The sequence below is a fragment of the Ranitomeya imitator genome, chromosome 1, assembly GCF_032444005.1.
Source record: "Ranitomeya imitator isolate aRanImi1 chromosome 1, aRanImi1.pri, whole genome shotgun sequence".
Taxonomy (NCBI): domain Eukaryota; kingdom Metazoa; phylum Chordata; class Amphibia; order Anura; family Dendrobatidae; genus Ranitomeya; species Ranitomeya imitator.
Genome location: NC_091282.1, coordinates 172,829,999 through 172,843,059, shown reverse-complemented (window position 1 = coordinate 172,843,059; position 13,061 = coordinate 172,829,999).

Sequence of the window (13,061 nt, the reverse complement as noted above, 5' to 3'; positions counted from 1 at the left end):
ATGTTTTACCATGGATTCAGGTCATGTGCAGACCACATTAAGATGACGAGAGCAGTGTAGGGACATGTAACAGCGCAGCGCACATGCGCACATAGGACAGCACAGGAATATCAAAGGCCAGAGTGGGAAGAATGAAAGTGTCACAAGATGAATGCTACTGTGTCCTGAGGTCACAGCATGTCCGCCGTGCACACCGTGCAGCCTGGAGATGCCGCCAGGGGCAGAGCATTCCTGGACACGTGCTCCACACCGGGGGTCCCGTGATAACACGGCCGCGCTTCCCCATGCTGGATAAGAGGAGCGCCCCCTGCTGGTGGCTGCTGGCAGTGGAGGCTCCAGTTCAACACATGTAGTGCTCTTACCGTTACCGGAGCGTGTATTCCTTCGCAGAAGATGGCGGGACTGTGCCTGGTGTTACAGCCGTGGCTAGCGTGACGGCGCCCTGGGTCAAGAGGTACATAGAGCACCCGGTCTGCCCCAGGGACAACCTGCAGGGTATCGCTCTCAAGTATGGAGTGACGGTAAGCAGGGGATGGGCCTGAGAGGCTGAGGGCGGTGTGCCAGGCTGGTGGGAGTGTGGAGCCCACCACCTGAGCTGTGTGCGGGCAGGAGACTGGCACTGCCAGGGCCTGCGGGGGAGACCGTGGTGCACAGGGCATACAGTGCTAGGCCCAGCGCACACTGCAGGGGGTGTGTGTGTATGACCGGAGGGGAGTATGCGGGCGCTGGGCAGTGACTGCAGGAGAGTAAGGCTGGACTAATTGGACTGTGGCTGTCTCTGATTGATCGCGGCAGCCATGACAGGCCGCTGGCAAGACCAAGCAGCAACTTGGATTCCATGACAGACAGAGGCCGCAACCAATGAATATCTGTAACGGAAAGACAGACGGAAGTACCCCTTAGACAATTATATAGTCGATACTTGATAATAATTAATATACAATTAAATACCACAGTACACCCGAAAAATAACTTCAAATCAAATAAATCTCTCACCATATCAGTACATAGACCGCTGTGGAAATAGACAGTGAAAACCACTGCCAAAGAAGAGACTGAAACTAGAGCAACGAACCAGGAAAGTCACCAGAAAGTATACCAGTTCAAGGGTAATTAAAAATGATGCCTTTATTTTCAGCAAGTGGCAAATGATTACATAAAATGTGCAAAAGATAGCATAGAACCTACATAGAAAATACAAAAAATACATAAAATATACAAAAAATGCGCAGCAAACAGGATAAAATCATAGTAGTTCACAGCAAAGAAATAACCCCAAATACCACTTCATAGGGATTTTTGCTTTAGCTGTGCCAATATATCAACCAAACAGGTGCTTAATCAGTGAAATTAATATATTGAATAAAAAGAGGGGTAAAATTTAACAACAATTAGAAAGTACGACTGTGCAGTATTGCAAAAATATATATGTATGGGCAGAAATAAAGTGCCAAAGTGCTATGTCCAAAATGAGGTCAGAAACTGTGCACTCCACATCAATAGTGAGAAAATATGTGCAAAAAAGATCCAAACAGCACAGCAAAAAATCTATCTCATATACCTGTGGGGGGGCTGGGTCCCGAATCTGCGCTCACCCGACGCGCGTTTCGGAGCACTGTCCTTCGTAAGTAAAGTGAAGGTCTGAGTGCCTTTGTATGCCAACCTCTTCTTGATGTATTGGAAGTCAAGTGTTCTTGGTGATGGAGCCGTGCAGGCTGTGGACCACGTCAAATCCTAGCTAAGGTATATTGATGACCTGTTAATATTATGGCAGGGTACAATGATGCAGCTGGAGTCAACATTTTGGTTGCCAGTGTGTTGGAATTTTTTGTCATCATGTACTTCTCATTTTTGTGTGTCATATTATATGTATATTAATAATATGCTAATTGTTTTTAGTCATTCAAACTCCTTTTTTTTCCTTTTTTGAATATTAAGAAAAATGTGGATTTCTCTGGAATAAGACATTAGATCAGATATCAAGTTATCATTTTATTCAGCTTCCTATGACCTACATGCCTCTATGGCTAAGGAGGGTTGATCCTACTGACAGGTTCCCATTAACATGTCATTTATGCAACTTGTAAAAATTAAATAAAAAAATATTACAAAACGTTTACTGCTCTTTTTCCCCTTTTCGCCCTTACCTCTTCCCACCTCCTCCCTGCAAATAAAAGTTTATAAAGTTTTTTATGTCACTCGGTATGGAGGTACTAAAAAATACAACTTGTCTAAGAAAAACAAGCATTTATCAGGCTACGAAAAAAGTAAGCATATAAAATGTATGGTTCTCATGAAATTACTGCTGAAAAAATAAAAGTCCTAAGATCTCAAAATAGCCACATTTTGAGAGTATTGAAGATAGTTTAAGACATCACATGACTGAGCACCCTCCAGTGTTATTACTTTGAATATAAGTCTACTGGCAAATAGAAATGTTTCAGATCCGTTACCTAAGGGCTGAATTGTACCTTTTTTTAGTGGGTTTGATGGATCATGTTAATGGACAAACAATTTTTGACCCATTATAGTCACACTATACATAAAACTAAACTATAAGATTTGTCGTGTAGTTTTATTTTCAGCCTACGGAAGTGTCTAGCACACAGTTGACGAAGTAACACATCAGTAAAGCTAGCAAGTAAGATGTCATCATAAACTCACCTTGAGGTTATCATAAAAGCGCTAGAATATAGGTTCTTGTATCACTTGTAAAACTCTTCTATGAAAAGAAGATCCTGCTGCTATGAGACAGATAAGACTGAAAATAACTCCTTCTCCCTACTAATCTACAAATACTTATTACAATTTCTTATAGCAAAGTCTCCAGTTTATTTGTAAAACTATCATGAGAAGATCATTGATATTGTAGCTTAGCAATTATTCGAGAGGCCTTTAAGCAGAATAAAACAAGTCACATAACCCCTATTCCCGCAATAAAATGGCATTAATGGCTATCTTTTAATAATATGAAAATAGGATCAGAAATGGCTGTCAATAAAACTGAGATCCTCATATATTTGCCTAAAAGGAAATGTAATATTATCTTGCTATTCCATTATAGCTGAAATGCACATTCTTGTTTTGCCTTTAATATTGCCATCCGTGTTTTTCGAGATAGTTTAATAGAGTAATTTAGGCTGTTTAAGGAAACTAGTTGGCATATAGATTGTAATCTTTTCTCTGTTCATCTCTCGGAAAGTGGGATAATTTGGAAAGAAATAACAAGAAATAAATCACTTCAGTCTGACATTTCTCAGTGTTTGCCAGCATTGTTTGCCAAATTTAGAGTTTTTTTCCCTTACGCTCAAAAAAAAAAGAAAGATCCCTTGTAAACACATGATAACAGCTTGTGATTAAAACACTTTATGATTTTCTAAATCCTATCAAGAAATTTATTTTAATGCAAATGTGTCATAAAAGCATATTATCATCAGAGATAGTCCATTATATATTTCAATTTACATTTAGTTTCCCATCAAAGGAGTTCATAAGCATTGACTGTGATATGTAGATAATATTCTGAATGATATAATAGCATTGGATAAGCAGATGATAATTGCATTATATATTCCTTGTCTTTTTATCGTATTTTTTACTGGCAAAAAGTAAATTGGAAAATTTCTATTGATTTATACGCTTATGGTAATATTTAGCAGGGTGTTGGTATAATTATTTAGTCACAGTAGAAATTAGAGATTGTTTTTATTAGAGTATTGGTCAAAACGAGACCAAGAAAAATTCATATAAAACAAGCATATCTTCTTTTGGAATTCAGTTAAAACATAATCCTCCAAATATATTTTTGGTGGGTTATAGTAAATGTGAAAAACAATAAAATTTACAACTAATGATTGACATTAATTTTGAAGAATGAGGATAAGGGCTTTATTAAACAATAGATTAACCTCATGGTGGCCAGTTTTCTGTTTTTGTGCTTCCAATTTTTTCCTCGTCTCCGGAGAGCAAAAACTTTTGTATTTTTTCATCAACATAGAGATATGAGGGCTTGTTTTTGCAAGACAAGTTGTTATTTTGCATGGCTTACTTTATTTTACTGTTCAATGTAGGGACAGCAGAATGATGGTATCAGCTGTGCATAAGATAGAAATCCCTGCCTCATATCTGCAGATCTTCTGCTCAGAGCTAGCAGAAGCAAAGCCTTGTCCCCACTGCCTTCCATCTCTGCTTCTCTACTCCTATAAACAGATGTAACCTAAGAACAAAGAGAGGACGACAAGTTAGGGGAACACGCTTACCTTAATTTTAAAAAAGTAAAAAAGTGAATAACAATGTTGATGTTTATTACACTGACTGTAAAAGAGGCTAGTTTACTTAAATAATAATAATATTACATTTAAAAATAAAAATTAAATATATTTGCTATTGCAATAAATAGTGATGAGCGAATATACTCGCTACTCGAGATTTCCCGAGCACGCTCGGGGGTCCTCCGAGTATTTTTTAGTGCTCGGAGATTTAGTTTTCATCACCTCAGCTGAATGATTTACATCTCTTAGCCAGCTTGATTACATGTGGGGATTCCCTAGTAACCAGGCAACCCCCACATGTAATCAATTTGGCTAACAGATGTAAATCATTCAGTTGCGGCGATGAAAACTAAATCTCCGAGCACTAAAAAATGCTCGGAGGATACCCGAGCGTGCTCGGGAAATCTCGAGTAGCGAGTATATTCACTCATCAGTGATCACTAAAAATAAATCAAAATGCCAGATTTTCTAGTTTTCATCACCACACCTCACAGAAAAAATGCAATAAAAAGCAATCAAAACTTCATATGTACTCTAGAATGGTATCAATAAAAACTTCAGCTCCATTCATGGAAAAACATAAAAGGTAAGCATCTCAGAAAAAATCAACATAACCCTAAGGCTAGGTTCAGATTGCGTTAGTGCAATCCGTTTAGCGCCTAGCGCTAGCGGATTGCGCTAACGCAATGTGATATAAAGGGGTCGCGTTAAACGTCCCCGCTCTCGCAGATCTCCAATCTGCGAGAGCGGGGAACAGACCGCGGGCGCGCCTCGGACGCTGCAAGCAGCATCCGCGGCACGCCACAAAACACCGGCACATCGCTAGCGCGTGCCGAAAATGGCACGCGCTAGTGATGCGCATCCCCATTGCTGTTAATGGGCGCGCTAACGGACGCATTGCACGGCGTTAATTTCGTCGTGCAACGCTGTCCGTTAGCACAGTCCCATTAACGCAATGGGAACCTAGCCTTATTTTTCTTTTTTAAAATTTTAGATAACTTTTTCAATATTTAAATAAAAAAAGAAAAGTATACAAGTTAGGTATTGGTATAATCATACCGAACCACAAAATATTTTGCCAGACAATTTTTACTGTACAATAAATGCCAGAAAAAATTTAAAAAATGGCAGAATTGCATTTTTTTTAATCATTTTACCTTAGTTGCGATTTTTGCCCATTTTTATAATGGTAAAATGAATGGTGTCGTTCAGAACGGCAACTCATCCTGCAAAAAATGAGCTATCATATCTATGCTGGCAGAAAAATGAAAAAGATATGGCTATTGAATCAAGAAGAGGAAAAAACAAGAGCGTAAAAGATGAAAATTGAACATGATGGAAACGATTAAAGGCCAATTACACTTCAGACTTTTTTTTTATTATTTTTGTTTTCTAAATGGAAAGTTAACCAACTTTCTTAGTCTTCATAAAAAAAATGCTACCAATTTGCTGCTGCAGTACCTCCTTTATCTAGCAGAGTAGTTTTGCAGAAAGTTACAAATTCATCAAAGCAGCAATCTAATGGCTCCCTGCTCTCTGCTCCCTCCTCCTTTCTCTTAGTTTTAGAGAAGTCTGCAGTTAGCAATGGAGAAAGGAAGCATGACATTGAATGGCACAGAAAACAGGCAATGGACAAGGGTGAAAGCAGACCTCACATCCAACTTATCTTATATGGAGAGACACCACCACAATAGAAAAACCTGAAAATCAGATCAAGCTGCTAAATGAATACAGGATATCTGATAATTAAAGATTACAGACTTAAACTTAGTGCAATTTTATTAACTAGGCCTCACACAGCATCACAACATTGGGGTGATGCATATCTTAACGACACAAGGTGATGCCATGATTTTTTGAGGCTTAGTCTAGTGTGGAAGAGTTAAAGGTGCTGGGGCGCTGCAGACTGAAATGAAAGGGAGAAGATCTGTGTGGCTGCACAAGTGAGGTCTGGTGCAAAGTAAGGATATTTGTTCGCAATTTGTAACACTGTTCTTTGCTTTTAATATGGACCAAAATTGTGACTTATTTTGCTTGATTTGCAGAAAATGAATTACCCAATATATGTAGACTTGCCTGAATCCATTTTGGGAACTTCTCATTTAATGTGATTCGTAGAATTAGAATTAAAGTGCTCATCTATAATAGTAATCACTAAACTATGCAAAAATCATTCTTCTATTTCAAAAGTGTCTACAAACATATTTTCAGTGAAGGATAAAATTACACCTGATGTCTATAAAAGTCTATAGAGAGAGAAGAAGAGTAGCTAAAGGTAAAAAAAGGCTATGCCAACAAAGAATATTGCAGAGGCTCATAGTGCAGAAGGGAAAACTGTAGGATAATAGTCATGCAATGACAAGAAATACTGCTATTGCTCATGTACACATGAAAGGTCACCTGAAAGTGCAGGTGTACGTGAAAGATCTCAAAATAGTGGAAGATTATGTGGCTGAAAACTCTGGCAGTCATTGGCAGAAAACTTTGTAACCTGAGTTTAATATGAATGAGAGCTAACTGGTTCCTTTGTTTCTGTCAGGGCCACTCCAATAGCAAAATCTAAATATTTTTATTTTTTATAATCAAAACATGAAAGCAAGTATAGGAACCATACACTTTAAAGAATCTGTGTCTGGCTTAGAGGCAGACTCAAGGCCTGGAATAAAGCCTGATGAAATACAAGATTATTAATATTTGGTAAAGAACACTTGAACAGCAATTGCCAAGCAGCTGTGTAGAGAATACATAATGTTATCTTTGCACCCAGATGCATTCATGTATTATATAAGACTGGGAACAGGCAAATATATGAAAGGACCACATGTGCTCTTGGATGGAGGTGCCAGTGCAGAGCGCCTTAGGAACATGTTAGAGTCAACTAGTTGAAGAAAAACAAATATTTCACTTTTATTCTCAAGCATATTTTAATGTAATTCTGGCAAACTTCTAAAGGTTAATGTCATAACATAAACATAGCTAAAGCTCGCAAAAGTAAAATAAAAAGAGCATACGGCGATATGTGAAACTCCATGCTGCTGCTGCTGCATTGTGTGCAGTGACAGCAGGTGTATAATGCTTTTCCAGACATTGTTACATCTTAGAATTTTTTATAGTATATTTTGTTGATTTCTCTTCTTTTTTGAAAATTGCCTATTCGGAGAGGAACAGGACTAAAACTCAAGTGCCACCTATTGGAAGTATCAATCCTAAAAGTCAATATTGACTTTAACAAACCTTGCCATGTGACTAGGGATAAAAGCAAAGTCACATGCAAGGCTCAATAAAGGGTCGATAGTGACTTTTTGGTTTGCTACTTCCAAAAGGTACAGTGATGTGTGAGTGTACTCGTTAATCAAGTTTTCCGAGCATGCTCGGGTGTTGTCCGAGTATTTTGGCCGTGCCTGTACTATAGATTATGTTTGCGTTCCGCAGCTGCATGATTTGCTGCTGCCAGATAGCCTGAATACATGTGAGGATACCCTAACAGGCAAATCATGCAGCTGCGAGGACAGAAACATAATCTACGAGCATGCCCAAAATACTCGGAAAACACTTGAGCATGCTCAGAAAACTCGAGTAATGAGTACACTTGCTCATCACTACTGCTCAACCTTACTGTCACACCTACTGGCACATTTTTTCATAGACTGTACAATATCTTCAAAAATAAATGGAAAGGTATCAAAGTTATATCCTCAGGATTTTTTTAAATAGTGGTTGCTTGGGCTGGCAGAATGCACCAAATAATAATACGAAAGATATAAGGTGCATTCGCAGCCCTGGGTTCACCATGCAGAGATGATACCTGCTGCTCAGTAATGGCAGACAGTATATGGCTGTATAATGTGAACACACATAGGTTAGCTTCACCCGGTATGTAGGAGGCGAACCCTGTTGGTCACAGGGCCACAATACCACAGAGTGAACACTAGTACTAGTATTAGATCACAGGGCTCTGCCCCAAGGACACGGGGTTAGAGTCACTCTAGACCACGAGCGCTCGGTGCCACAACTGCGGTGCCAGGGAGCACCAGGGAGAACCTAAATATAACCTAAATATAAAGATTTACCGCACAAAGTGCACACAGCGCTGCTCTGGCGGACACCACTAACCACCCTAACTAGGGCCTGGAAAGCGCACTAGTTTAAGAAGCTTTCACCAGATTCAATCACACATCCACACACACACACACAAGTTCAGTTTTATACTAGCGCATGGTTGAGCGGCCATGCGAGCCTTTTATAGATGTAGCCTTCCGGGACCTTCCTAGTGGTCCAATGAGAGCCGCTACAGGACCTTTGCATGTGACCTCCAACCTCCAATGAGAGGTCCCACGGGCATGCTCAGTAGACGAAAAGCAGGACTTAGTCCCTGGAACGTCTGCTCACCGCTGATCAATGCTGGTTACAAAGGCTGTACCTTGGGCGGCAGCTGTAACCAGACTCACAGTATCAGCTCGAGCCAGATGCTGGGACCGACGTCTCTGCTGAGCAGACTCCACTGTGGCTGGGGAAGAATGGGAGACTGCAGAGATTGCACACCCTTTGGCATTGATGACAGCCTCCAAACCATGAATGCCTAAGGTCCTGCAATGCCTGTACATGAGAAAGGAGACATAGTGAATAAAAAAACTATACTGCTTTCTAATTGGAAGTGTTTGCTAATATTATTATTACTGCACCTACTACATATGGAGATGGGAATACCCCTTTAACTGAGTCAATTAACAATAATCACATAATTGTGAACAAAAAAGGAGAAAATATTGTATTTGCTATTGTTTGTTTTCTAACTGTCCCAAATTATAAAGATGATTTAACTAAAACAATAGTATGTATTACATATGTGTCACGCTCAAAACAATGTGACACAAACGTTCTTTGCTCTTCTTGTATATTTTACGGACTGGACTTTAAGTCCATAAAGATTCAGTAAAAATTAAACACTAACGCATTTCCATTAAACCCATCTTGAAGAAGCTAGAGCTGAACTGTGTGCTGAGCTGCTATAATAAAGTTAAATTAGCTTCCCAAACTCTCTGTAATGTTTTGCTGCCACCTATTGCTTTACAAGCAAAAAAAACTGCACAAGAAGAACGCAATAATTTACTGCTTTCATTTTCCTCATATGCCGTTCTAACATAAATAATAACATATAAATGTTACTGCATGAAAACAATTGATATTTAAGACAAAATATGTTTGTGCAACATTTATAAAACTTATTTAGATTTTTTTACTTTAATCTGTGACTTAAAAAGGAATTCCACTTTTGAGGAACAACATTAAAAGACTAACAGTATTGTGTTTAGCATTTAAAGCTTCAAATAAATGTTTGCAAAGTGCAGAGCTCAGATGTTATCCGCTTTTGCTCTCTGCTTACATTACTGTGCCCATGTACACAGATACAGAGCTGTTCTATTTTAATAGAGTGATGCCTACTTATTGGCGACATCACTCCATTTGTGGTCGATGAGTGATTTGTCTGATATCCACTAACACAGTGTGATAAAGACTATGTAGTGCACAGTGGTTATGCCTGAACAGTCATCATGGCAAGAATGCTGTTTCTTGGTGTGAAAGTTGACTCTTTCCCATTCAGAACACCCTTATCATAGCGACTCAAGAAGGTTAAACGGTTTTATCACAACTTTGCTGCATTCAATGCCCTTAAAGGCACAATTTCTGCAATTTGTACTATTTCCTCAGAATAATAGACATTTTTACAGGACATTAACCCTATCACTTGATGGCCGATTTTACGTTTTTTCCAATTTGTTTTCCTTCTCTTCTTCCAAGAGCCTTAACCTCTTTATTTTTCCATTCACATAGCTGTATGGGGGCTTGTAGTTTTGCATGACATTTTTCATTGCATCATGTGATGCACTGGAAAATGGGGAAAAAAAATTCCAAGTGCGTGGAAATTGCACTGAATCAGAACGCCATTTTACTTACATCTACATCGAAGATCATAAATGGGTTAAATGGATTGCCTTATAATGATTTTTTTTTAAAGCACGAATGTTTTCAAAATAAGAAAAATGGAGGCAAAATCAACTTTAGTCTCCCCAGTGAAATGGAGGCAAAATCAACTTTAGTCTCCCCAGTGAAATGGAGGCAAAATCAACTTTAGTCTCACCAGTGATCTAATGCAAGTGGTTCAGTAGGTCTGTGAAAGCCTAGAAAGCAATGTCAGTGCCGTCCAGATGTCAACAGAACCACTCAAGACTGTGATTGAGTCCAGCAGTCAGGTGACTAGGAGAGCAGTCATCAGAAAAACACCTAATGATACACTCTTCTAATCACTTGCCTACTGCAACCAATCACATGGTTAGTTATTCTGTTGACATTCGTAACATCATTACCAAAGTGGCTGCAGACCTTTGAAGCAGCTAGGTAGGGCTGACAAAAGTCAAGTATTCCTCATCTGTTTGTTATTTTGAAAACATCTATGTCTAAAACAAAAGATTTCTGTATCGGACGCTACCTTTAAAATTGATTCAAACGGCAGAAACAGCACATCCATCCCATGAACTACAACATGGTATGCAATTTTTTTTAAAATTGCTTTTCTTTTTGGCAACTGGAATTTAAATAACAACTAAGTATTAAAACAGGTTGAAATATATGGACATAAATATGAGAGTTGTGCACTTTCTGAACAAAATATTCTTTGTTTTGCTTTAATAAGCCATACAGAAAGTACTGTAAATCGAATGAAGCAAATCTTTGTTCTAGTTGAATGATTTAACTTTAAATTATTCAGATTAAATGTCAGCAAAGTAAATCTAAAAAATATACACTTTATAGATAGGTATAGATCTCAAGACATTAAATTATGTTTTCAATATGTTTTGAAAAACTGAAATATAGAAACTCTAGAAAGTAAAGAAATATAAGAGGCTGTAACTTGATTTGATGTGTGTAAGTGTGTATAAAGTTTCTTGTCCAATTCCTGGATCATGAGGAGGCATACGCTGGACTAGTTGCGCCTTTGTGTGAGCCTCGCCACAAATACTACTCCAATCACGGTTACTGTAAGTTATGTGGCATAGCAAAAACTGCGCATCATGGATTTGACAATTGGCTGTCACCACGTAATCGCCCCTCCCCAGCCCATCCCATTTTGTCAGAGCTGGACGATAAGATGTGAGAATGTTAAAAGTTGCAAAATGTTAGCACTGCCTCGAGTTGAGCCATAATTTTGTGACTTTTCAAAGCTATTTATGTCAGAAAACTGGTATCAAAACTTTATAAAATCAGACCCAAAGTCCCAGATGAAGGAAAGCCTAGCTATAGTAAAATTCTGGGTTTCTGATTCTATCTGATTGAGATGCTATATTGGGTTCAATAAAGTTCTGCTACTAATTGCAAACATAAATATTATAGATTCGACCATAAAAACTTCACTTTTAATTTTGGTGTCACAGGCGTAGGTGGATTTTATTTAAGGCAAAGTTTCTCTAGACATATTATCCTTTACACTTTTTGTATTGTTAATCGGATACCTTTTTTACTTTGTTTTATTTCTTTTAGCATTAATGTAATGGATACTATTACGAATCCAATCACATTTTAATCAAATTTACATTAAGCTTAATGTGATAAACAAGTGATTTTATAATGCAGATATATATTGCTTCTCATTACATTCCCAATCAAACTGATTATAAAGCAATACTGCTTTTGCTGTGCCATATTGAGATTCAGTAAGTGAATAGCTTATTGCATCTTATAAAAGAGCATGAGCAAGTAATATCCTAAAATTCATGAGCAACAAAAGCATTAAAAACTTTTTTATGTATGAAAAAATATATCAGACAAATGGATAGATAAATAGACTAGACATTTGACCGTGGTAAGGAAAATAGTGCCACCAAAATACACTGGCAAAACAACTTAAAGAGGACCTTTAATCAATTTAGCATGTTAAACTGGCCACATCGTGGAATTTTTATTTTTTTAATTGCTCCTCTCCATTACAGAGATATTAGCTTGTTATTCTAAGGTATAATTTATGTTAAAAAGGATCTTTCACCAAATTTTTCATGTTGAACTGGATACATAATGTCACAGTGGCTGAAGAGGAATATATTTCTTTTTTTTTTTCATTTTTGCCTCTCCCTTTGATATTAGCAATCAAAGTATTTGGCACAAAAGGAGTTAACTTTCTTAAGTCAAAGTGGGTGTTGGCAAACAGTTTTCATTAGGGGCATGAGCTTTTTCTCACTGTATGATGCTGACCAATCATAAACAGGCAGCAACATTGTAAAAAAAAACATTGAACCATGATAGTCCAGAAAAGGTTTCTCAGTGAGATGTAATGACAGCCTGATCCCCTGGTTTAATTTTCTCCATAATTAGAAGGCACATATGAGTAACACCTTTCAGATTAGGTCCCTGTGGGGGGGAGAGGCAGTACAACTGATTTTAGCTGTCACATTACAGACCCTTCTATCAGCTCTGCTCTACTTCACCTCACCATACTGCCTGTTAAAGTACATGTTCCCAGTGAAATCTCTCAGAAAACACACACTTGGACTTAAAAATTAACTCACTAGGTGCCACATACTTTTACAGCTAATATATGGATGATAGGAAAATGGAGACATCCTGCAGCCACTATTACACTGTATGTCCAGTTCTTCATGAAAAAGTTGTTGTCCAAAGAATATTATAGCCAGAGATTTTTCTCTGGGGTTATGGATTTCTTCCTCTGCCTAGTTGACCAGTCATAAGCAGTGCCATGCCCAGAAGAAAAGAAGACACCTTACTCTCCTCGCTGATTTC